General features: G+C 43.4%; 1 protein-coding gene and 1 long non-coding RNA gene across 4 annotated transcripts in view; both read right to left on the bottom strand.

The window, feature by feature from the left end:
• The window catches only part of prkn (parkin RBR E3 ubiquitin protein ligase), an 833127-nt gene that overhangs the window by 725752 nt on the left and 80040 nt on the right, over nt 1-27335 (bottom strand). The window lies entirely within an intron of this gene.
• Nucleotides 15943-27145, bottom strand: LOC116976129. Its single transcript, XR_004412880.1, has 3 exons — nt 26957-27145; nt 24470-24471; nt 15943-15954 (listed from the first exon to the last, which is right to left on the bottom strand). It is a non-coding gene; the product is annotated as an uncharacterized LOC116976129 (long non-coding RNA).

A 27335-nucleotide genomic window follows, 5' to 3' on the forward strand; every position in this document is an offset into this window, starting at 1 on the left:
GTTTCAATGAGGTTCCTACTCATCCTTCTAAACTCCAGCGAGTGGAAGCCCAGCGCTGTCAAATGTTCATCATATGTTAACCCACTCATTCCTGGGATCATTCTCATAAACCTCCTCTGGACCCTCTCTAGTGCTAGCACATCCTTCTTCAGATATGAGGCCCATAATTGTCACAATACTCTAAATGCGATCTGGCCAGTGCCTTATAAAGCCTCGGCATTACATCCCTATTTTTGTATTCTAGTCCTCTTGAAATAAATGCTAGCATTGCGTTTGCCTTCCTTACTACTGATTCGGCTTGCAAATTACCCAGCACTCCCAAGTTCCTTTGCTCCTCTGATTACTGAATCTCCCCATATAGAAAATAGTCTATATTCCTACTACCATAATGCATGCCTCCACATTTTGCTACGCTGTATTCCATCTGCCACTTCTCTGCCCACTCTTCCAATCTGTCCTTCTGCAGAGTCCCTGCTTTCTCTACACTACCTGCACCTCCACCTATCTTCATATCATCTGCACACTTGGTCACAAAGAGTAGCGGCCCTAGCACCGCCCCCTGCGGAACACTGCTAGTCACTGGCAGCCAACAAGAAAAAGCCTCTTTTATTGCCATTCTTTGTCTTCTGCCATCCAACCAACCTGTTGTCCATGCTGGTATCTTCCCTTTGATACGGGCTCTCACCTTCTTTAGCAGTCTCATGTGCAGTACATTATCAAAGGCTTTCTGAATATCTAGGTAAACATCCATTGATTCTCCTTTGTCTGACCTGCTATTTACTTCCTCAAAGAATTCCAACAGATTCGTCAGGAAAGATCTCCCCTTCACAAAACCATGCTGACAGCCTATTTTATCATGAACTTCTAAGTACTCAGAAAACTCACCCTTTATAATGGACTAAAATAGTAAGATTAAACGAGAACTTACCAGTTTGAAGTTTGATCTTTATTTCATGAGGAGTTACGTTGAGGGATTACGTGAAGACCCCGCCAGCATGCATGCGCGACATTCTTCAAAGCAGCGGTGTGAAATCACAGGCAACAGTAAGTGAAATAAACATAGTAAGATAAGAAGAACTAGAATACCAGTTGACCTTTGTAATGGAGGATGGGCGTGGAGGGCATGTAATCCCTCGACGTAACTCCTCATAAAATAAAGATCAAACTTCAAACTGGTAAGCTCATTTAATCTTACTATTTTACTTCGGAGTCACGTGAGTGACTACGTGAAGATTTTAAAGATCTGTGATTTCATGCCGTGGAACGAGTCCATGCTTCACTCACTGCCGTAGTCATCCAAGGGAGGAAGTATGTTATCGTATTCAGACATGAATCAATATTCAAACAATAATTATTTATTTTAACAAAAAATAATGCTCCCTTGGGCTAAATTATATTACAGAATTCAAAATTGTTTCTGCAAACACCGCAGGTTTGGCGATCGGTTTATTATAAAAGTTGGAAGGTCCTGCTGTTGCCAGGATATGGTCCATAGGCACTTCCATGTCTCTAGCTGCCGATGTTGCTGCTGCCCTGGTGGAATGAGATTTTAAAATGTCAGTATCCACCCCAAGCAGCTCCCAAAACCTGTCTGAGCCATCTAGAGATGGTCTGTGCTGATACCCGGCCATGAGGCTGTTTATAGCTGACCCATAGTGCCAATTCACTACCTCTTAAGGTTTTAGTAGACTTAAGGTATAGCAGAAGGTGTGTCATTACACACAGTCGGGTATCAGATGAGTATGCCCGGAATTCCAAATTCAGTCCTGATGTTCCTGGTCTATTTTGTTTAACCAACTCCAAGATCCGAAAGTTTATCTAGTCTGTTGATACCATCATATTGTCCAGTCTCAGTTTATGTAGCGACTGGACCCTTTGAGCTGAGACCAGTGCCAGGGTTTGTGTTGTAAATACCCCACATGAGTTTGGCAACTAGAGGGTGTGATCCCATGGAATGCTGTCCTGGTGCCTGCCCCAAGTATGCTGACAGGGCACTCCTAGTGCAATTGATAGCGCTGTATCTCAGTCCTTCATCAAAATGAAGGCTGGACAGGAATTCCAGGACATTGGTGACTGTAGCTGTATTATACGCTACACCAGTCCTTGCGCAATACAATTCCCATTTTCCTATACTGGAGAGGTACTGCTTCTTTGTTGACTCTCGATAGGCCGCCGTGATCATGTTCATGGTCCTGTCCGTCAGTCCCAGATCCAGCAATGGTCTTTTTAGATTCTGCAAACCAACAGATTGATCCTGTCATGGCACGGATGACTCTCGCCCATTGCAGGATGGACCAAGAGATCTGGTCCTTTAGTGATGGACATATATGGTTCAGAGACCATGTCGAGGACCACAGGGAACCATGTACTACCAATCGGGTACTACCAAAATACCTGATGCTGAGTCCATTTGTATTTTGCGCAGGACCCGACTGATGAGGCAGAAGGGAGGAAAAGCATAGAAAAACAATTTTCCCCAATTCAGCGAGAAAGCGTCCATCGCTGCTGCCCCAGGGTCTGGTTCCCAAGCGACATATGTTGGTAACTGGTGATTGAGTCTAGATGCAAAGAGATCGATAACTGGTGTACCATATCGCATAGTAATATCAGCAAATACTTTGTGGTCCTACATCCATTCGGTGCTGTCATTAAATTTTCGTGACCTGGTGTCTGCCACTGTATTGAGCTTACCTGGTAGGTAAGTTGCTGATCGCCAAATATGTCCATTGACACACCATTGCCAGATTGTATTGGCCAGATTGTCACATGATATCAATTTTATTCCACCCATATGATTAATATATGCCACCACAGTGGTATTATCAATTTGTAGGCGGACATGCAGATGGTGCATTGTTGAACAGTAGGCTTTTAGCCCATGAAACGCACCCAACATCTCTAAATAGTTTATACCCAGTGTGTGTAGTAACGATGATTCATGTATCTACCACCAGTACTGGATATAGTGTTAGTAGTTCCCCAACCATGAGCGCTGGCATCCGTTTGTAATGTGAATGATGGGTTATTAATAATGAAGGGGCTGGAACTATGCCAAATATTTTCCTTCCACCATGGTAACTCCGAAATTGTTTTGGCTGGTAACTGCATAGGTCGATCAAAATGACCTGCATGTTGTTTCAGCGCTTGCACCTTTGCCCTTTGTAAATTTTGATAATGCAAAGGTCCAAACTGAGTAGCTGGAAATGCTGCTACTAGCTTCCCAATTACTCTTGCCACCTGTCGAATGAATAGTTGATTTGTAACAACCAATTTGTTGCAGGCTTCCACCAAGTCTGCTGCTTTATTCTTTGGCAATGTTACAGACATGTGGATAGTATTAATTGTGAATCCCAGATAGTCCATAGTTGTGGATGGCGTCAACTTAGATTTATCTGGATGGATAATGAACCCTAGTGTTTCAAACAAATGTTTGGTAGCTAAAACTGCTGATTTAGCTAGTTCCAGGGTTTTCCCCACAATTAATATGTCATCAAGATATAATAATAATAATAATACATTTTATTTATGGGCGCCTTTCAAGAGTCTCAAGGACACCTTACAGAAATTTAGCAAGTAGAGGAAAAACATGTAAGCGTAATGAAATAAATAGTAGAGACATGACTAGTACACAAATTAAAGACAGAATTCAATTCAAAACACAATATGAGGCAATTCAAGCACAGATGAAAAGGGAGGGGGACGTGGGGCTAAGGATAGGCAGAGGTGAAGAGATGGGTCTTGAGGCGGGACTGGAAGATGGTGAGGGACACGGAATTGCGGATCAGTTGGGGGAGGGAGTTCCAGAGCCTGGGAGCTGCCCTGGAGAAGGCTCTGTCCCCAAAACTGCGGAGGTTGGACTTGTGGATGGAGAGGAGACCGGCTGATGTGGATCTGAGGGACCGTGAGGGTTGGTAGGGGGAGAGGAGGTCAGTGAGATATGGGGGGGCCAGATGGTGGAGGGCTTTGTAGGTGAGGACCAGGATTTTGTAGGTGATCCGGTGGGAGATGGGAAGCCAGTGAAGTTGTTTGAGGACTGGAGTGATGTGATGCCAGGATTTGGTGTGGGTGATGAGTCGGGCGGCTGCGTTCTGGACCAGTTGGAGTCGGTTGATGTAGGTGGAGCTGATGCCAAGGAGAAGTGAGTTGCAGTAGTCCAGTCGGGAGGAGATGAAGGCATGGATGAGTCTTTCAGCAGCGGGAGGTGTGAGAGAGGGTCTGATTTTGGCGATGTTGCGGAGGTGAAAGAAGGAGGTTTTAATGACATGGCGGATGTGAGGCTCAAGGGAGAGTGTGGAATCAAAGATCACGCCAAGGTTGCGGGCCTGGGGAGATGGGGAGACAGTGGTGCCTTCGATGGTGAGAGTGTGGTTATATCAAGCTCACTATGGGAGTGGGAAGTGGGGTTATATCAAGATATGCCATGACAATATGTTTTTGTTTTCTAAGTATTGCCAAGGCCAGTTTTAATATCTTGGTAAATAGTCTTGGGGCTGATGTTAACTCATTAGGCAACGCTTTATACTGCCATTGTTGCCCCATCCAGTTAAATTTTAGGTATCGACGATGATCCCTATGTATGGGTACTGAATAGTATGCATCTTTTTAGATCGATGCATGCCATGAAGTATCCCTCAGAAACTAATTGTTTGGCAGTAACAAATGTTTCCATTTTGAAATGAGTATACTTTACAAATGTATTCAGTTTTGTTAAGTCAATAATAATGCGACATCCACCATCTTTTTTGGTTTTCGTAAATATATTGGATACAAATTCTAGAGAGTCATGTGCCGACCTCTCTATTACACCTTTGCCATATAACCTCACCAGTTCTGCATGTCCTTCCATCTTCTCCTGTTCCCTGAATACTCTGTAGTATATATTTATCAGTGGTAATAGACCTCCATGCTTCCCAAAACAAGTGTAACCTTCCCCCTGTTAGTACAGGTCCTACACCTTTTATGTTCTGGAAGGAACCAGACCCACCTACCTCCATGGTTACCGGTGGTACGTTCACTTCTTCGGCATCTGCCTCTTCTGCGGACGAGGCGCCGGAGTGCGGAGTTGCCGCATTTTCCATGAGGGTCGCTCTGGGCCATGGCCTAAAAAAGACCTTCGTGGTTGCTGCGCTGCCCTCATGCTTTCACCAGCATCCTGGTGTCGATGCCTGCTGGTGGATGCATAGGGGTGCTGCCGTCTGCGGTGTGTGGTCTTGCTCGTTCCTGATGACGCCCTCGTGAGCCCGACGGCTTTAGACTCTTCATCGAGCTCTTTTACTTGTTTAGACAAGTTTCCCCCAAACAGCAGTATTTGTGGTTGTGTTGTAGCTGTTTTATACAACCCTGCAAATTTGGGGTTTAGGGCAGGCTTTATTGCGCTCTTTCTTAAGCAATTGATTTCATACTGGGTATTGCAAAGCAATGTCAGTGTGTCCTGCTGAGTGTCCGTCATCTCAGTACCATCGACAGAACAAGCGATCGATGTTATGCCCGCTGTCAGAAGCTTTAGAATCTTCTGTAGTTTGACCTCCTGGGCTCTTATGCCAGTCCCAATGTACCCCCAGATCGCACTGTTTACTGCAGGGACATTTAACGAAATGCAGTTCTCAGGAGGTATATACTTCTCCGTAGTTTCATTAACTACCTGTTCCTGTAGAGGATGGAAGGACAGGTAGTCGATGCTGGCCACCAGTTTGGTCTGCAATGGTTGTCCCGATTGCGATGGTACTGCAAATTTGGTGACCACTCCCAGCAACTCTTTAGGATCCTGCACCCCAAGCACACTGCCGGTTTCTTCAGCCATGTCCCCTTCTTCAGGAACAGCCCAGCCCTGGCCCGCAATGCTCCCCTCTGTCGAGGGAGATGCATTGGACAGCCCTGGATAAGGTGCTGTTATAGGAGTGCGAAGACTCCCATAGTGAGCTTGCTCCATCTCCCGGAGCAAGTCACGTTGGAGCATTTGCTCCATCAACCGCTCCATGCGGGAAAGGCGGTCACCACTGCTCTCGGGCAGCGAGTCCTCCTGGCCCGACTCATCCAAGTCAACTGGCCGGACCGATTTCTGCTTGGCTTTGCCTCCAGCCCGCTGCGCTGGTTCGGGCTGTGCAGCTCACGGTGCTGGACTCAGCTGAGCAGGATTGACGTCGGTGACTGTGGACTGCAGGGACAGCGGTCAGGTGCCGCTGGTCGCCCCCGACTGCCAGAACTTTCACGCCGCGCATGCGTGCTGGCGGGGTCTTCACGTAGTCACTCACGTGACTCCGAAGTAAAATCTTACTAATAGCCCTGTCCCACTGTGCGAGTTCATTCCAAGAGCTCTCCCGAGTTTAAAAAAAATCAAACTCGTGGTAAGCACGGAGAATGAACGTAGCGGGTACGTCAGAGCTCGGGGACGTCTCTTAGCGCTAACAGCAGGTACTCGGGAAGACTCGCTAATGGCAGGTAAGCACGGGAAGACTCGTGAAGATTTTTCAACATGATGAAAAATATCCACGAGAGTCCCGAGTACCGACGAGTGGCCATTACCGTAAATCTCCGAGTTCGAATCAGAGCAAACTCGGGAGAACTCCTGGAATGAACTCGTACCGTAGGACAGGGGTTTAACCACTGAAGTCAGGCTAACCGGCCTATAGTTTCCACTCTTCTGCTTTGCTCCCTTCTTGAACAACGGGGAAATATTTGCAATTTTCCAATTGTCTGGAAGCACTCCTGACTAGCGATTCGTGTCTCGACCCAAGACGTCACCTATTCCTTCGTTCCATAGATGCGGCATCACCCGCTGAGTTTCTCCAGCATTTTTGTCCACCAGCAATTCTTGAAAGATCACTACTAATGCCTCCACAATCTCTAAAGCCTCCTCCTTCAGAACCCTGGGGTGCAGTCCATCCAGTCTAGGTGACTTATCCACCTTCAGACCTTTCAGTTTCCCAAGCACCTTTTCCTTAGTAATAGCCACTCCACTAACTTCCACCCTCTAACTTTCTTGAACATATGCTTCGAATACAGGATTAAACAATTAGGACTGAAATTAGGAGAAATGTATTCAGTCAGAGGATGTTGGATCTATGGAATTCTCTACCATGGGATGCTATAGATGCTAAAGATATTTAAGAAGGAGATAAGATAGAAGACGACAAGCATCAAAAGGTATGAGGAATAAAGTACTAAAATACAACATATTTCATACAGCATAACAGGTGCGCAGGCCATCGCTTACATAGAAACATAGAAAATAGGTGCAGGAGTAGGCCATTCGGCCCTTTGAGCCTGCACCGCCATTCAATATGATCATGGCTGATCATCCAACTTAGTATCCTGTACCTGCCTTCTCTCCATACCCCCTGATCCCTTTAGCCACAAGGGCCACATCTAACTCCCTCTTAAATATAGCCAATGAACTGGCCTCAACTACCTTCTGTGGCAGAGAGTTCCAGAGATTTACCACTCTCTGTGTGAAAAATGTTTTTCTCATCTCGGTCCTAAAGGATTTCCCCTTTATCCTTAAACTGTGACCCCTTGTCCTGGACTTCCCCAACATCGGGAACAATCTGCCTGCATCTAGCCTGTCCAACCCCTTAAGTATTTTGTAAGTTTCTATAAGATCCCCCCTCAATCTTCTAAATTCTAGCGAGTACAAGCCGAGTCTATCCAGTCTTTCTTCATATGAAAGTCCTGACATCCCAGGAATCAGTCTGGTGAACCTTCTCTGTACTCCCTCTATGGCAAGAATGTCTTTCCTCAGATTTGGAGACCAAAACTGTACACAATACTCCAGGTGTGGTCTCACCAATACCCTGTACAACTGCAGTAGAACCTCCCTGCTCAAGGAACCTACCTATCATTAATAATTGCACTTTGGTCCATTTGGTAACTGGCCTTTTATATCATGGCTTTTCAAGCACTCGTCGCCCACTCAGACAATATGCTCAAGTACTTCTCCTGTTCCTTAAGCCTGTGGTTCCGGACATGTCTGCCAAAGAGAAAAGTTCCTCACTCTTTATCCTATCTCTGTTCCTCATAATTTTGTACACTTCAACTGAGTAATCCTCTCAGTTTTGCACTTAGGAAATGAAACCCAGCCTATCCAATCGCTTCTCACAGCTGTAAAGTTCCATCCCAGGCAAAATCCTGGTGAATCTCCTCTCCACCTGTATAATTACATCCTTCCTCGCCATTGAGATTAGAATAATATTTTGGCTATGGAATAATGAACATTTTATCTCTTTGTACCACAACCTCCTTGCTCTTATTTTATGGGACATGATTTATATCCCATACAATGGAGTCAAATATCCTTCTTGGCTCCTTAACCTGCTTACCTACCTGGGCTGCTGCCTTCATTGTTCCTTTGACATGATCTCTATTCCTCAGTTCTTCTACCTCAAAGATTACATCTCAGGAATTACATGATCAGGAACAGAATTAGTTCAAATACATGAGGGGGAAAAGGGTAACTAGAGAGAGAGTCGTACCTCTCAGGAATCAAAGTGGTCACCTCTGTGTAGAGCCACAGGAGATGGACAAGATCCTCAAAGAGTGTCTTGAGAGCAGTCAGTGTTACCATTGAAGAAGTACTGAAGGTACCATCGTGTATGAAGATAGTCAAATCTCCAGGGCCTGATCAGATATATCCGACGACATTGTGGGAAACCAGAGGGGAAATTGCGGGAACCAGGTTGAAATTTACGAGTCGTCCTTAAATACAGGAGAGGTGCCGGAAGATTGGAGAGTGGCAAATGTTGGGCCTCTTTTCAAGAAGGGCAGCATGGAAAATGCTGGGAACTATAGGCCTGTGAACTTAACATCTGTAGTTGGAAAGTTACTAGAGAGTATTCTGAGGAATAGGTTATGCAGGCATTTGGATGGGCAAGGGCTGATTAGCATGATCAGCATGGTTTTGCACATGCACATCTCACAAATCTGATTGCGTTTTTTGAAGACGTGACCAAAAACCTTGATGAGGGCAGAGCTGTAGATATTGTATACATGGATTTGTGTAAGGCATTTGACAAGGTTCCACATGGTAGGCTGCTCTGGAAGGTTAGATCGCATGGGATCCAAGGAGAGATAGCTGAATGGATAGCAAATTGGATCTATGGAAGGAAGCAGAGGATGATAGTGGAAGGTAGCTTCTCGGACTGGAGGCCTGTGACTGGTGGTGTGCATCAGGGTTTGGTGCTGGGCCCGTTACTGTTTGCCATCTACATCAATGATTTGGATGAGAACATATAGCGCAAGATTAGCAAGTTTGCTGATGATACAAAAGTGGGTGGTTTTGCAGATAGTGAAAATTTGCAGCAGGAACTGGATCGATTGGCCAGGTGGGCTGAGGAATGGTTGATGGAATTTCATACAGAGAATGGCGAATGGAAAAGCAGGACCTCCAGGGTGGTTATTTCCAGTTTGCTTCCACTTCCTCGTGCTAGTGAGGGCAGGAACAGGAAGATAGGGGATCTGAATATGTGGCTGAGGAGCTAGTGCTGGGGGCAGGGATTTAGATTCTTAGACCACTGGAATCTGTTTTGGGGTAAGGGTGAATTGTACAAAAGGGACGGATTGCACCTTAACAGGCGTGGTACCAGCATTCTGGCAGGCAGGTTTGCCACTGCTACACGGGTGGGTTTAAATTAAATAGTAGGGGTGGGGGAGGAGATAAATTGGAAATACAAGGATGGAGTTCAAGGGAAAGAAAGCATAGGAAAGGTTAAGAAAGACACCAGAATTAACGGGGCAGAAAGCTCACGAAGGGATAGGAGAGTATAGCCAAGTGAAATAGGAATCGGTGTGAAAGGTGAGGTGAGTAATGGATTAAAAATATTATATGTGAATGCGCGAAGTATAAGAAGTAAAGTGGATGAGCTTGAAGCTCAGTTAGAGATTGGTAGATATGACTGTGGGGATGACAGAGACATGGCTGCAGGAGGATCGGGACTGGGAACTGAATATTCAGGGCATACGTCCTATAGAAAGGACAGGCAGGTGGGCAGAGGAGGTGGAGTAGCTCTGTTGGTGAGGGATGAAATTCAGTCCCTTGCGAGGGGTGACATAGGGACTGACGATGTAGAGTCAATGTGGATATAATTGAGGAATTGTAAAGGTAAGAAGATACTAATGGGAGTTATCTGCAGGCCCCCAAACAGTAGCCTGGATATAGGGTGCAAGTTGCAGCAGGAGTTAATATCCGCATGTGGTTATGGGAGATTTCAAAACGCAGGTAGACTGGAAAAAATCAGATTGGTTCTGGATCCCAAAAAGGGAGTTTGTAGATTGCCTCCGAGATGGATTCTTAGAGCAGCTTGTCCTGGAGCCTACCAGAGAGAAGGCAATTCTGGATTTAGTGTTGTCTAATGAACCAGAGTTAATAAGGGAGCTCAAGGTAAAGGAACCGCTAGGAGGTAGTGACCATAATATGATGTTTTAATCTGCAGTTTGAGAGGGAGAAGGTTAAATCAGAAGTATCAGTGTTGCAGTTGAACAAAGGGGACTGTGAAGGCATGAAAGAGGAGCTGGCCAGGGTCGACTGGAAAAGGATCCTAGCAGGAATGACGGTGGAACAGCAATGGCAGGAATTTCTGGGCATAATCCAGAAAATGCAGGATCATTTCATTCCAAAGAGGAAGAAAGATTCTAAGGGGAGTAAGAGGCAACCGTGGCTGACAAGGGAAGTTAGGGATGGAATAAAACTAAAAGAAAAGGTGTATAACATTGTAACGAGAAGCGGGAAGCCAGAGGATTGGGAAACTTTCAAAGGACAACAGAAGGTAACAAAAAGGGCAATACGGGGTGAAAAGATAAAGTAAGAGGGTAAGCTGGCCAAGAATATAGAGAAGGACAGTTTAAGAAAGAACTGCAGATGCTGGAAAAATCGAAGGTAGACAAAAATGCTGGAGAAACACAGTGGGTGATGCAGCATCTAAGGAGAGTAGGAATAAGCGACGTTTCGGGTCGAGACCCTTCTTCAGACTGATATCGGAGGTGGGGGGGGGGGGGGGGGGGGAAGGGAGGGGCGAATAAAGTAGGCTTGTGGGAGAGCTGGGAAGGGGAGGGTAAGGAGGGAGAAAGCAAGGACTACCTGAAATTGGAGAAGTCAATGTTCATACCACTGGTGTGTAAACTACCCAAGCGAAATATGAGGTGCTGTTCCTCCAATTTCCACTAGGCCTCACTCTGGCAATGGCGAAGGTCCAGAACAGAAGGCTTCTAAAAGCAAAAAACTTATTTAGGTATGTTAAGAGAAAAAGATTAGTAAAGACAAATATGGGCCCCTTGAAGGCAGAAACGGGTGAAATTATTATGGGGAACAAGGAAATGGCAGAAGAGCCAGGAAGACACAAACAATCTCCCAGATGTACTTGACAGAGGATCCATGGAGACAGAGGAACTGAAAGAAATTTGCATTCGGCGAGAAATAGTATTGGGTAGACTGATGGGACTGAAGGCTGATAAATCCCCAGGGCCTGATGATCTGCAGGGCCTGAGGTGGCTCTAGAAATCGTGGACGCATTGGTGATCATTTTCTAATTTTCTACAGATTCAGGATCAGTTCCTGTGGATTGGAGGGTAGCTAATGTTATCCCACTTTTCAAGAAAGGAGCGAGAGAGAAAAAGGGGAATTATAGACCGGTTAGACTGTGGTGGGGAAGATGCTGGAGTCAATTATTAAATAAGTAATAACGGCACATTTGGATAGAAGTAAAAGGATTGATCCATGTCAGCATGGATTTATGAAAGGGAAATCCTGCTTGACTAATCTTCTGGAATTTTTTAAGGATGTGAAGTAAAATGGATGAAGGAGAGCCAGCGGATGCAATGTATCTGGACTTTCAGAAAGCCTTTGATAAGGTCCCACACAGGAGATTAGTAGGCAAAATTAGAGCACATGGTATTGGGGGTAGGGTATTGACATGGATGGAGGATGTTTGGCAGACAGGGAACAAAGAGTCGGAATAAACGGGTCCATGTCAGAATGGCAGGCAGTGGCGAGTGGAGTGCCGCAAGGCACGGTGCTGGGGCCGTAACTATTTACAATATATATTAATGATTTAGATGATGGGATTAAAAGTAACACTAGTAAATTAACAGATGGCACAAAGCTGAGTGGCAGTGTGAACAGCGAAGAGAATGCTAGGAGGTTGCAGGGTGACTTGGACAGCTTGAGTGAGTGGACAGATGCATGGCAGATGCAGTATTATGTAGATAAATGTGAGGTTATCCACTTTGGCGGCAAGAACAAGGAGGCAGATTATTATCTCAATGGTGTCAGATTAGGAAAAAGGGAAGTGCAACGAGGCCTGGGTGTTCTTGTACACAGTCACTGAAAGTAAATATGCAGGTACAGCAGGCAGTGAAGAAAGCTAATGGCATGTTGGCCTTCATAACAAGAGGATTTGAGTAAAGGAGTAAAGAGGCCCTTCTGCAGTTGTACAGGGCCCTGGTGAGACCACATCTGGAGTATTGGGTGCAGTTTTGGTCTCCTAATTTGAGGAAGGACATCCTTGCTATTGAGGCAGTGCAGCGTAGGTTCACGAGGTTAATCTCCGGGATGACGGGACTGTCAAATGAGGAACGATTGGAAAGATTGGGCTTGTATTCACTGGAATTTAGAAGGATGCGAGGGGATCTTATAGAAACATATAAAATTATATAAGGACTGGACAAGCTAGATGCAGGAAAAATGGTCCCAATGTTGGGGGGAGTCCAGAACCAGGGGCCACAGTCGAAGAATAAATGGGTGGGCCATGCTGGTGCTGGTGGAGCATTGTGTTTTATCTTAGCCTATATACCTGTGATTCTGCTGCCAGCAAGATTTTAATTGTGCTTGTACCTCACTGTACTTGTGTATATGACTATGTTTGCCACCTATACAAATTAGCTGAAAGAATGGGCTAAATGAGCTAAATGAAATAGAACTTGGGCTGTAGCTTCCATGAGGGCTTCAAAGATATAATGATATAGAGGCAAGAAGCAAGGTCTGGCTAAGAAAGTTGATAGTTCTATAAATGCGAGATATTCGCAACCTTGATGACTTCACAGAAACAAAAGTGGACAGGACAGGAAAGCAAAGGCAATGCTAGCATTTATTTCGAGAGAGGTTGTATACAAAAACAGGGATGTATGCTGAGGCTCTATAAGGCACTGGTCAGGCTGCATTTGGAATATATTGTGAGCAATTTTGGGCACCATATCTGAAGAAGGAAGTGCTGGTTCTGGATAAGGTCCATAGGAGGTTTAAAAGAATAATCCCAGGAATTAGCAGGTTAACATATGGTGAGCGTTTGACGGCACTGTACTTGTACTCGCTGGAGTTTCGAAGAATGAGAGGGTACCTAATTGAAACGTACAGAATAGTGAAAGGCTTGGACAGAGTGGATGTGGAGAGGATGTTTCCACTAGTGGGAGAGTCTTGGACTAGAGGTCATAGCATCAGAATTAAATGACGTTCTTTTAGGGAGATGAAGAATTTCTTTAGTCAGAGGGTGGTGATTTCTTCCACATAGGCTGTGAAAGCCATCTGTGGATATATTTAAGGATGGATAGATTTTTGATTAGTACAGATGTCAGAGGTTATGGGGAGAAGGCAGGAGAATTGGGGTTAGGAGGGAAAGAAAGATATGCCATGATTGAATGGCAGAGTAGACTTGATGGGCTGAATAGCGTAATTTTACTTCTATCACATGATCATACGACAGGCGGGAAAATAACAGCATCATTTGACATGTGGAAAAATGGCAGCATCAGGCAAAAACCACAGGATCTATGCTGAACATATTCAACAGCCACTTCAGTTTCAGGAGCTTTCCAGATAACAGCTACTTAATTAGTTCCCATCACGGGATCATCTGCTTGAAGCTAATTAGTAAAGCAGAGTGTGCATCCACTAATTAGAAGGAAAAGCCCTGGGAGAGCAAATGCTAATTTCAGGGACTTCCACACAGCAATAGACTTCTTTGGTGGGGGTTGGCAATGGATCAGCATTAACATCATGCCAATTACGAATGCCTGGCAAACAACAGGAAACTTATCATCCTCCTCGTGGAACAAATTCTGAGAGCCATTCTTGGAATCCTGCCACCCTTACCAATGGCCAGCCTGACATTGAGCAATCCCAAAACTTTTATCCCACTGGGAAAGCACTCTAAATCTTACAATATCTTTGAGGTTAATCAACTGCCACGTGATGCTTAACAGGTCATGCCTTTCTATAAAAGGAAGTTAATAAACTCTCTGTTTTGATAGTATAGCAAAACAAAAACAAAACATATTTTAACAAAACTAGCTAAACATTCACTAACGCAATTCCTGGGTTTATTGTACGAGGAGAGATTAAGATTAGGATTATGTTCTAAAAAAAGACACAAAGTGCTAGAGTAACTCAGGAAGCAACTCAGGTGAGTATGAATGTGATGTACGGGTCAGACTGATTGGGGGGTGAGGCAGAAGAAAGCTGGAAGAGAGGAGGGCAGGACAAATCCTGGCAAGTAATAATATTCCCTTGCATTTAAGGGGTCCAACCAGATGGATGTGCAGTTAAAATTTTCAATTTACATCTTGAGACCCAGGACATACCTTCCCTGACCTTGAAAGGTCATTAATCCTCAACCTGAATTGGAGACAGATTAGAGAGTTCTAGAATCATACAACATGGAAAAAAGCCCTTTGGTTCAACATCCATAATGCCTCATCCAAGGTGGTCCCATTTGCCTGGGTTTGCACGTGGTTTGGACTATTCAGTGCTTGTATCATACTCTTACACAATGTGCTGGCTGTTGTCCCAACAAGTATCTTACCATCCAATCAAATATATTTGGTCCATATCACTCGTAAATTTTCCAAATGTCTTTTAAATATTCTTGTTGATGTACCTTTAAATGTTATTAATGTACCAGGAGTGGGTGCTACTATTCAGTATATGTGCCACTATTTTTCACAATGTGCTGGCTATTAGACCAACAGGTATCTTACCATCCAATCATAAATGCATTCATTAACTGTGGCTACTTTCAGTATGAAGAATATTTATATCATGGTCTAAGAGGTCTTGTGCTTATTCCCATTGAAGCTTCCACTGCAGTTCTAATTCACCCACTGAGAATGGAAACTGAAAATGGGTGTCACAAAATACCTGATAATTAATTACCTACATGTTGCTGGTTTGATATAACATATCAGAATGACAGTGACGCATGCAGCCATAGATTTGATCTCTACTAAGGGAGAGATCTCTACTAACCAACAAAACCAACAACAAAGTCTGCTGGTAACTGACTTATATTCACCCGTCTGAAGAAGGGATCCATGGTGAAACGTTGTCTATCTATTCTCCTCCAAAGATGTTTCCTGACCCATTGAGTTTCTCCAGCATTTGTTTTTCCCTCAGAATTAAGCCTGCTTCATTTGAAATTATTTAACTGTTTAATCTGCTTCATTAATTGCAAGTATGGGAGGAGGGACCCATCACTCAAAATTGTGATTATTGACAGCTAAACATCTTCAGAAAAGAGACTGTTGCTAAGTACATTTGAATTATAGATCAATAAGTATAATTGCCCTAAAGTGAGGGTACTACACATACAGCAGACAGGACATAGGTTCTCATCTTAGAACTCAAAAAGAATGGCATGCAATGTCATTACAATAACACACAAGAAATAGAAGCAGTAGTAGACTATTTAACTCCTCGTGCTTTCCCTGCCATTCAATAAGAGTTTTCAGAGTTCCTGTGATCTTATAGTTTTATGCAGCTCAGGACTATAAGTAAAGAATTTCATAGGATCCCAGAGTGAAGATTGAAAAGACAGTCCTTTCACACATACTGTATAAACAGTGCCTGAGAAGTAATTTATGGAGCAAGGATGAAACCAACAAAGCAAGACTTAAAGTGAATGTTATGCTGTTAATGTTATGTTTCAAATTAAGTGTAATGCAGAAGGCAAAGAAAAATGATTTTGTTGATGTTTGCTAATAATTTTGATATTGAAATATACATCAAATATTACAATTAATGTGGTGTATGAGATAACTGTTGTTAAGCATGTTCAAAGGAAACGAAGTGAACCATCCTATCTCCCAATATTACCTTTATATTCATAATTACTGTTTTTTACACATATATATTTAATATGACCTTGATGGTTTTGAAGCTTCATTATGATCTGAAATGATAGGAAATTTGCAGCAAAATAAAGTTAACAACATATTTGAGCAACAAAGGAACTTAGTGGGACAATGGTGCATCTCCTTTTTGCTGAAATCCTCATCTCAACCCGATTACCATAGCATTAAAATCACATAACAACATTAAAATAACTTTTTGGAATTCCTTACGAAACTAATATTTACGTGATTCAGCAGCTATTTAAGCACAGATGTCCAGTTCAGCAAATGTCACACCAAACAGAGTATTTGAATATATCGACATATATCATCTATATCACCGATACAGGTCGGTGGGCGTGCTGCGAGCCGGCAGCCCTGCCAGCAGTGTGTTAGTTTTTTCTAGTTTTTTTGTTTGTTTAGTGTCTCAATGTGTGTTTTTAATGTTTCTTGGTGTGTCTTGTGTGGGGGGGGTGGTGTGGGGGGGTAAGGTAGAAACCGCTTTGGTCGCCTCCTCCACGGAGAGGCGACTTTTTCCATGTCGCCTCCCCCGTGGCCTAACATCGAGGATCGATGCGGCCTTTCCTGGAGATGCGCCTAGGGCTTCAGCAGCGGGTGCAGCGTGGACTCTTTTGACGCGGAGCAGGCGAGCCCTCGCCGGGAGTCGCCGTAGGGGGGCACTCCATTCGCTGGCCCGCGGCAGCCTGAAGCCGCGGTCTGCGGAGCTCCAGCTGGCGCGGTGTCTGGTGCCTGCGATCCCTCATTGGAGACCCCAGAGGAGAAGAGCTCTGACTGCCGGCGCACGGCCTACATCATCCAGAAGCCGCGGACTGCGGTGCTTCCGGCTGGCGTGACATCCAGAGCCTGGGATCCCTCGTTGGGGACCCCGGAGGAGAAGAGCTCTGACCACTGGCCCGCGGCCTAATTCTAACCGCGGGTGCGGCGAGGACTTACCATCCGGAGCGGGATCCCTCGCCGGAGATCCCTGGAGAGAAGCTCCGACTGCTGGTCCTGCGGTCTGCAGTGCTTCTGGTTGTGGCGCGGCGGAGACTTTAGATCTTCGACCGCCGGCCTGCAGCCTACACCATCTTGAAGTTGCAGTCTCCAGTGGGGAAGCATCGATTCAGGACTTACCTGGACTTACCTTGTCTGCACATCTGGACGCCCGCAGCAACGACTGCGGAGGGTTGTGGTCCCGACCACGGGGGGAAATGGAGGAGGACTGATCAAATTTTGTGCCTTCCACCACAGTGATGAATGCTGCGGTGAATGTTTGTGCTAAATTTTTATTGTGTACTGTGTGTTCTTTTTTTATTGCACCGCTGCTGGCAAATTCATATCACTGCACTCTATGTGCATGTGACGAATAAAACTTGACTTGACTATATTTTCAGACAAAAACTCCGTAACCGTGTATTATTTATTAACACCAATACTATGGAGAAAAATCTTCTTAATCCTGAAGCTTCTGTCTTCCAGAGTAAAACCAGCAACTTCTAAAATCTTCCCAAGCGTAATTCAACTTTGTCAAATGTATATTGTTATCTAATTTTACACAAGAGATGCATTTTGGGTGCATATATAAAAATAAATTGATTTGTTTTTACTCCATGATCTTATTTAAATATAGCATATACAATAATGATAGATGTTTCAAGGCAGTAATTCATTCCAGCAGGTGTGATGGTATTTAGAAAATTTACTGCATGTGTCTGCAGGTATGGGTCTGCAATAGTTGATTTAGAAATTACGTATTGCAAGTTAGGAATTTGATAACATTTGATGCTAAAGCACAGAAGGAGAATGGAATACAGAAGTGGGAATAAATTAACTTTTATTATCCTCATGAATATTAGGAAAGAGTTCCTTGTAATAGGGATTAGCTTTTGCAAAATGAACTATTCCATAATCGTGCGTACTATTCCATAATCTGTGGAAGATGATTTCATGAAAAAATAGCCTACCATTCAACCAATTTATCATTTTAATCACCAAAAATGTACTAATGAAGGCATTTTAATTTGATAATTGTGTGTCCATGGAATGCTGCACAAAAGTATCTGAACATGATTTCATTTTTATAAAAGACACAATTGGTTATGTACTTCCCTAAGTGTATAATTGAATATATTTTGCCCACATAAAGACATATGATTTTGATAATTGTAATATATTTTCCTTTTTTACCAAAAGTTAGGAAAAGCACTGTGTTCTTTGCTCCATCAATAATATGTTACTCTAATCTCACAAGATACCTATAATACACTAGTGTGGCATTTTCACTATAAAAATCAATTCTCCAGGCCAAGGACAGTAAGGAACTTTGTCACAATTATTGGCAGTTTCGGTGCTCAGTCACAGCATTGATCCTAACAATCCTAATCCAACTGGGCAATGGCACTAGGATTGATAGTAATGCTGTGAGCAGGCTGCGGGCTTACCTCCTGCAATTTCAGAGGATGCTGGATGTTCCGAGGTTGTTGCAGGATGAGCCCCGGGGCACACTGAACGATGACCTTGTGAGGGGAGGGGATGGCGAGTTCATAGGTCGATGTGTCTGGATCGAGAGGTCGGCCGAGTGGGTTACCGGAGGCCCTGCAGGAGCCTAAGTGTCAATTAGATCGGGTGCTACTCTAATAGCCAAGCACGCGGATTGGTGGAGGACATTGACAACATCATCTGGCCGGGCCGACCCCTGCAACTCCAACTCAGTGTCACCGCCACCAGGACAATGAGGTTATATAGCCAGGTTAAGACTAACATTTTAACAATTCTGAACTTGAAAGGTACAAGATGGGGCTGGAAGCAAGGTAACTCTTGTCTACTTGTACTTAAGTATGATTGTGCTTATGTATAGAAAGATTTTTGCTGAACTGTATGCAAATAAAGAATTTCACTGTACCTAAGTGCATTTGACAATAACATACCATTGCATCATTAAACCACTGATATACACAGCATACACTTGCACAAATGCAAATAGAAAATCTAACTTTGCACACAGTTGTTTCATTTGGAAAATATACTGGATGCTCCAAAAAACATATGCAATAACAGTAAAAGCAAGGTTTGAAAATCAAATATTACAATTGATAACACAATGAGATATTGCATATCTCATCACGAAGCATTTGTTACATGAATAAAAGATAGAATGAATAACGCAGTCATTTGGCTCATTTTGGTCAATGAGTATCTATAACATTCAAATTATAAGAATACTTTTCCAACATTACAATTTCACGTCCAGATTGCAAAGTTAGCTGGCATTATGTCCATATGTCCTTGCATGAATTTATCACTACTGACGATAAAATAATATTTTAAAGGACTTGGCAACAAAAATCAGTTTGTTACTATCGACTGCAGCTGAGTTCTAGTATTTTACTGAAGTTTAAATATCTAAAGCCAAATTCTAAAGATATTATTAGGAGACTGCTCCCACCTCGGTGTGCTCCCGGTTACTTGAATGAGAAAGCAGCAACAAGGATCCTGGTGCAGTGAGTGCAGTGAAATCATGAATAAAGTCCTGAGAAATTAACAAGTTCATGTTTTATGGGAGTCAATGCTAAACTAGTGCACAAACAGAGATTCTTTGAAGATTGATATCACAGTCATGATAGAACCATCTGAGATTGGAAGGAAGCAACCTGCACTTCCATTTTAGGACTTAAGATTTTTAATGGATGTTTTTTGAGTGGCCATCAATTGGATCTTGGTTAGATCGACATGTAACTTAATGGATTGCCACCAGCTTTGTGCTGGAAAGAATGTGTTCTAGACTGCAAAAATCATAATGTCAAGTTGACACTGGAGCTTTCTTTGTTTCTTTCTTGAGTGTTGGATGTGAAATCTATTAACGGTATGTCATCATCATGAATGTCTTTTTGATGATCTCCTACTGCCCTGTACTTGGGTATCTGAAAGGAAAGGGGTGTATTTTGAAAGGTAGAAACAAGATTGTCGTTTACATAATTCAGTAAATGTTGTGTGAAAAAGTGGCAAGTAGGATGTGAGAAGGTAAATTAGGCTGACATAAGAGACTGCAGATGCTGGAATCATGAGCAAACACAATTGCTCGAGGTACTTGACGTGTCAGGCAGCAACTGGGAAGGGAATGGACATACAACATTTCTGAAGAAGGTCAAGTCAAGTCAAGTCACATTTATTTATATAGCACATTTAAAAAACAACTCTCGTTGGCCAAAGTGCTTTACTTTTGTTATAAGAATAGTATAAACAAACAAACTACATACATATATACATATAGCCCTCACTCAATGGACGTCAGGAAAGGCTTGGGAGTATAGATAAGTTTTTAGTCTTGACTTAAAAGAGTCGATGGAGGGGGCAGTTCTGATGGGAAGGGGGATGCTGTTCCACAGTCTAGGAGCTGCAACCGCAAAGGCGCGGTCGCCCCTAAGCTTATGCCTAGACTGCAGGATATTCAGCAGCCCCAAATCGGCCGATCTGAGGGATCTGGAGGTGGAGTGGTGGGTGAGAAGACTTTTAATGTAGGAGGGGGCAAGCCCATTGAGGGCTTTGTAGACATAGAGGAGGGTCTTGAAATGTATACGGAACCGCACAGGGAGCCCGTACCTCGCACAGGGGTTTCGACCTGAATCATCATGTGTCCATTGAGTCTGAAGAAGGGTCATGAACAAAAACATCATCTGTTCATTCTCTCCACCGATGCTGCTAGATCCCTTGAGCCCCTTCAGCACTTTGTGTTTTAAAGTTAGTTTAGGTATGAAAAGATCAAATGTTCATCACATTCAGCTCACTCTTGGTCACAGTCAGAAGCGACCTTACTGGTAAAAAGTTCAGACGTTTCTCGCCTTCTGCTTACTTCTACCGCTGTCATTTACAATATCTCCGACAAGAAAGAGGCAGGTGTAAATGAGTGTGGTTCGGCATATTTGGTGATGCGACTGTCAGGAATATATATCTTCTGATGTATACAAATGAGGAGATATGGATGAGAAGTTTGCAGCAGTGTTAATGTGTGAAAGTGAACTGAAATAGGTAATTAATTATAAGATGTGAGAACTGACTGAAACAGATGGTAGGCGCGTAATGTCAATGTCCAAGGCTAGTGATGGAATTGGTAGATCACAGCATTTGGCAATGCATTCAGTGAAGTTGACCACTGCATGGTCAGTAATATTGCATCCAGGTCCTTGGTACTAAATTCCTGCTTAAGACCTGCAATAACTATTTTGTTCCAGCACCTGCCTATATGGGTGGAACCTAACTACTGCACCCCTTCGCCATCCAATAATATAAATTATCTTGGCGCTCTTCTCTAAGGTCAGACAATTTCCTTCATTGCACACTAATATTCTCAATGATGCAGTGCCTCCAACAATGCAAGCAAGCTTTTATTAGTGTAAGCAAATAATGCTATTAGGCCTCCTGTTGATTTGTGCAGGCAATGAGCAGTGTGTAAGCCCCACTTACATGCTGAAATCATGATGAAAGCAGGCAATAAAAGAAAATGTGCTTTAAAATGCCTGCTCTACCATTCAATAAGATCAAGGCTTATCTTTTACCTTCGTTAATTCCATATGCTTGATTCCCTTAATAACTTTTTTTTCAATTTATTTCTTAATTATACTCAGCATCTGAGATTTCACAGCCCTCTTCCAAATATAATTCAAAAGACAAACTACACCCTTGGTAAATAAATCTCATCTCATCTCAGTCCAAAATTGCCAACCCTTTATTTTGAGACACACCAGCGAGGCAAAGCATCAACTCTTCACCTACCCTGTGAAGCCTTGTAAGAATTTTGTAAGTTTAAATGAGATCACCACTGATTTTTCAAAACTTAGGAGAAGCCCAATTGCTTTATAATCTATCCAACAATAACACACTCACTATCCCATGAATCAATCTGGGAACATTCACTAAACACCCTCCATTGCAGGTGTGTGCTCTCTTTGTTAGGAAGCCCAGTCATCTACACAGTGCACAGTACCACTGATCTCACACCAACATCTATAATATCGTCTGGTTTCTCTCTGCCTTCTTGACCGGGAGCAATCAATATGGGAAAGTTGTTTCACTTCCAATGTTTCTCACAATACTATCAAATCCTTCTCACCTTCATTTTGTACACATTTTGTACAGGCACCTGTTAACAGCAAAAAAATAGGTTAGAAGCAATCCCCTTTCCTCTAGGCAAATGTTAATAATAGCTCTGAGATGCCAGTGCCAATTTAACTAGAAATGCTTTTATACTTTAATTCATACACACGCACCTACAATTCAATTTTAAAAGATAATGTACTTGTACTTTATCAGTTTGGTAAGTTCGCAATATCTCTTCATTTGTTTGCCTGCCTGATACAATTACACCCATTCATTAGTTTTATCAAATGATGTGTCAAGGGGCACCTTCCAGAATCAGGGACCCTTGCAAGTGGGCTTTCATTGTTACCCTTTGCTTACAGAGAGAAATGGAAATGATGAAAGATATTTGTGGTTTATGGTCTCCAAGATGAAAATAATTTATTCTCAAAAACTATTGCGCTCCCTTTCAACAACAATTACATACTCAATACGTGAACCGAGCATTCGGACAAATACAATCTTGGCCAAGTCTATTAGGGACAGATAATACAATCGCACATCCATATGAAATCTAAAGAGACACAAAAAGCTGGAGTAACTCAGCGGGACAGGCAACAATTCTGGAGAAAAGGAATGGGTGGCATTTCGAGTCGAGAAGGGTCTCTTCTTCAGAACCGAAACGTCAGTCTCAACCTGAAACCTCACCCATTCCTTCTCTCCAGAGATGCTGCCTGTCCCGCTGAGTTACTCCAGCTTTTTGTGTCTATCTTTGGTTTATACCAGCATCTGCAGTTCCTATCTACACATAAGAAATCTGATATTGTATGCAGAATATATTTAGATATTCTGCCTCACTATCTGTTAAATGATCAAAAGTTTGATTTTCATAGATTATATCGCATGATAATAGAATTTGCAGAGCTTATTTCTAAAAATGTATATCTTTTCTCTCACACAGTGCACTTTTAATCACATAACTGATGTTTCAATTCCTACACCTTAGTGCTCCCTATAACACAAAGATTGAGTGTCATATCAAATGTTGATGACAGCATGGAAATAGCACATTAAATCTGCAACAGAGACTCTTAAGACACTTTATTTGTTCAAATTGTTTATAGAGATTTAGTATTCCCCTTTCTTAAGTTACTCTTGTAAAGAAATTTTGATCTTGGCTTTACATTTTCACTAGTTCTGCCATTTATATATTTAAAATCTCCCCTTCAATTGGTTTTAATAGCTCAAATTTACATCCTTCTTACCATACAGGTAACTGATAGAAATAATCTATATTTTTATAACTTGTTAATTCAGTTTATTATTAATGACCATTGGTGATCAGGCCAGTTTATATTGTCAATTCCTAACTATTTTTTGAGAAGGTGCTGGTGAACCATCTACCTGAATAGCCCAAATTGTGAAGGTATTCCCACAGTGAAATAATGTAAGTCGTTCCAGGATTTTGATTAAACAATGACAGAAGAATGGCAATGGTGGAGAAAACATGTAGGATTACATATCAATCAAATGGGCTGTTTTGTCCTGAATGATGACAGGTTACACGCATCCAAGCCAGTATTCCATCACAACACTGACTTGCATCTGGGAAATAGCCAAAGGACTTAGATGAGACAGGAGATGAGTTACTAACAGAATACTCAACTACAGATGATACAAAGAAGCATTGTTTCTCTGTGCACTGCAGATCCCCATCTGTGTGCAATTGTAATTGCAAATAACCTGTTAGGTATGTAATAGAAATGGTGTTATCTGCCTCCAAGTTAAAGGGGGAGGAATGTTAGGTATGTGATATAATTAGCATATGTGATGTCTTGTGTAAGTACGCATGCGCTGGGAGACTCAAGGTGGCGTCCTGGAATAAAGAAGCTTGTTAGTTTACTCCCGTGTCCGAGTGTTATTTAAGTCTGTTCTAAGCACCCAAATACACAACAATAGGCGACGAGGATAAAAGAACAAAGAAGAAAAGAACAAGGACAGCCAAGAAAAACGAAAACAAGTTAGAGGTTGTATTTGGAAACAAAGTGGAACAGCATCAAGCAAAAAGATTTGCCGCCAAATGGTTTTGAATTGGCGCCAAAGAAAAAAAAGGTTGGAACTGGAAGCAAGAGCGCAGGGAAGCAAGAACGCAAGGAAGACAAACGGGGCAGTAAGGGTCACAGCTGGAAGCTAGGAGTGACAGTGTCAACTTACCTGGAATGTTGTCCAGGGCTGTGCAGCCCACAGCCAGGCCCAAACAGCAGCCACAGACGTCGGGTGAGGGCCTAGTACCGTGTAGGCCACGGACAGCTCCAGAGAAGCCCCCGACGAAAGAGGACCGTGTAGCCCACGGCCAGCCCCAGTAGAAGCCACAGACGTCGGGTGAGGGCCTGGTGCCGTGTAGGCCACGGACAGGTCCGGAGAAGCCACCGACGAAAGCCGAGTCTTCAGCCCGGCCGGGAGCAGTCAGCCCGGTAGGGGGAGAAAGTAGAGAAAGCCCGGTCGGGAGCAGAGTCAGCCCGACCATGAGCAGAAAAGCGGACCAGGCCCCGCGAGCGAAGCGGAGAGAAGTTGAAAGCGAGAAAGCCCGGTCGCGGGAGAAAGCCGGCCGAGAGAGAAGCGGCTCCACGCAAGAGAAGCGTGACACAACACTTACCCAGCCCCTGATGGCGGGGCACAGTCCCGATGCTTGGAGCAGCGGGGACCAGCAGCAGAAACAAGCAGCGACTCACCTTCCGCAGGGTGTCCACGGGAGCCAGCGACGAGCCGAGCAGCGGGTCCAGTAGCAGCTGGGAGGGCTGTGGAGCCAGCGTGCAGGCAAGTCGGCGGAGCAGCGGGAGTCGACTTGGCAGCGAGCCAGCGGAGGCAACAGCAACGGCTGAGCCAGCGGCAGCAGCGGAGGTCTGGAGTGGCCAGCAGTGTTTAAAAGTAACGGTGAGGCCCGGGGGAGCCAGCAAAAGCAGCAGCGGAGGTCCCGTGAGGCCAGCAGCAAAAGCAACAGTGTCCTTGGGAGAAGCTCTGGAGAATCCGAGAGGTCGTGGATGCACCAGAGTCTACAGGCCGACAAGCTGGACCGGTGAAATCCTTCAAAGTAAAAGCTGGACCGGTGAAATCCTTCACAATAAAAGCACTGGTTGAATGTAATGCATTGTTCACTATTCCTTCACAGTAAAAGAAGGACTGTTTGGATGTAATGTATTGGTCACTGTTATTAACAGTAAATCTGTGTGCACAGCAGAAATATGGTTTAAAATGTTCTAGTTGGCATTAACCTGAAATGTTGGTTATTAGTATAAATCTATTATTATAAGATTAAGTAATAGTCAGTGAGCTGGATAATCTCTTAGAATGTAAAAGGATTAAGTGCAAGGCAGAAAACACAGTGAGAGAACAGAATATAGTGCACCTGAATAGCAACAGGTAGCATGGCTTTTCAAATGGCAGGAAAGTTGCCCCAGTTAGATTCTGGGTGTAATTTTGAGAAATGGACTGAAGTCTTGGAGGCTTCGTTCATTTCCAATGATATCACTGGAGAGAAGAAGACATCATGGTTCATAGTAGGCTTAGGATTAGAGGGTTATCAAACCTCACATACGTTACTGCGGCCAGCAAAGCCCACGGATAAAACGTATGAGGAATGTAAGGAGGTATTAATGGCTCTTTTCTCACCAAAACCTCCAATGGCATCCAGAGGCAAGGCGCCTGAACTAAAGAGGGCAGGGAGTCCCTCAAAGGACAAACGGGAGGTGCAAAGTGACAAAATTCAAGGGCAAAGTGACAAAAGTCAAGGACAAAGTGACAAAAGTCAAGTGCCAAATGACGAAGGTCATGCAAAAGGCCAAAGGTAAAAGGCAAAGGAAAAAAAGGCAAAGGCAAAGGGAAATTGCCATCCAGAGGGCAACCCTGACTATTCAAGCTGCATTCAGGGGTATGAAGTTACGGAGAGAGAACCGGAACAAACAGAAGGCAGCAACGATAATACAAGCAGCATTTAGATTGCACAGAGTATACCGTCTATACAAGGCAATGAGATTGGCAGCTATAATAGTACAAAACCATTATAGGGCACACCTTCAAATGGAAAGTGATCGCAAAACTTACATGAAGGTACGCAGCAGCGTTGTGCTGCTTCAGGCTGCCGACCGAGGAATGGTTGTTCGAAAGCAATTGCAGTGCATGCACAAATCTACCATGGTCATACAGACTTATTATCAGATGCATAAACAGCGTCAGTATTTCAAGAAACTATGCTGGTCTGCTATTGCGGTACAGCAACGATACAGAGCTTGCCAGATAAGAGATGTCCAAGAGAGACATTATAATAGTTTGAGAAAAGCAGTGGTTTGTATTCAGGCCTTCTACCGCGGGATTAAAGCCCGAGAAATGGTTGAGAAAATCAAGGCAGCACGCCATATTAAGTCATTCATAATGATGTGCATTACAAGAAAACATTTCTTGATGCAAAAGGCGGCTATAGTCACTCTGCAAGCTGCATACCGTGGTTACTGATCAAGGGTACGCTACAGGGCTATGCGACAAGCAGTCATTTCGATCCAGAGATGATACAAAGCATGCAAAATAGGGCATTCCCAGTTAGTGCAATATCAGTCAATGAGGTATGCAACTATTACCATTCAGGCTGCCTGCAAGAGTATGGTGGTTAGGCAGTGGGTTAAGCCAAAGAGAGCTACTGTAAAAGTGCAGTCAGTACTCCGTATGAGTTGGTATAGGAAAGACTTAAGAAGACAAATAGATGCACAACAGAAAAGGCTAAAACGATACAAAAGGCTTAAACGATATAGGAAAGAATTCCTCAAACTGAAATATACAGTAATTGTAGTGTAGTCTCACTACCTTGCTTATGAAGCAAGAAAACTATACATAGCACAAATCAAAGCCACTGTTGTATTGCAAAGACAATATAGATCCTACTTCTTGATGAAGAACCAGAAAGGTGACTTAAGAAGACAAATAGATGAACAACAGAAAAGGCTTAAACAATACAAAGAATGGTTAAATAAATGTGTGATAATGAGTAAAAAGCTAGTAATAGAAAAGTCTAAAGAAGAGAGACTTGTCGGTCGAGACAAAAGTATGCAGGACCGATTGCGATTAGGACACTTCACTATAGTCCAGCATGGAGCCTCCTTCACTGAGCAATGGACAAATAGTTA

The sequence above is a fragment of the Amblyraja radiata genome, chromosome 8 (assembly GCF_010909765.2).
Source record: "Amblyraja radiata isolate CabotCenter1 chromosome 8, sAmbRad1.1.pri, whole genome shotgun sequence".
NCBI classification, from domain to species: Eukaryota; Metazoa; Chordata; class Chondrichthyes; order Rajiformes; family Rajidae; genus Amblyraja; species Amblyraja radiata.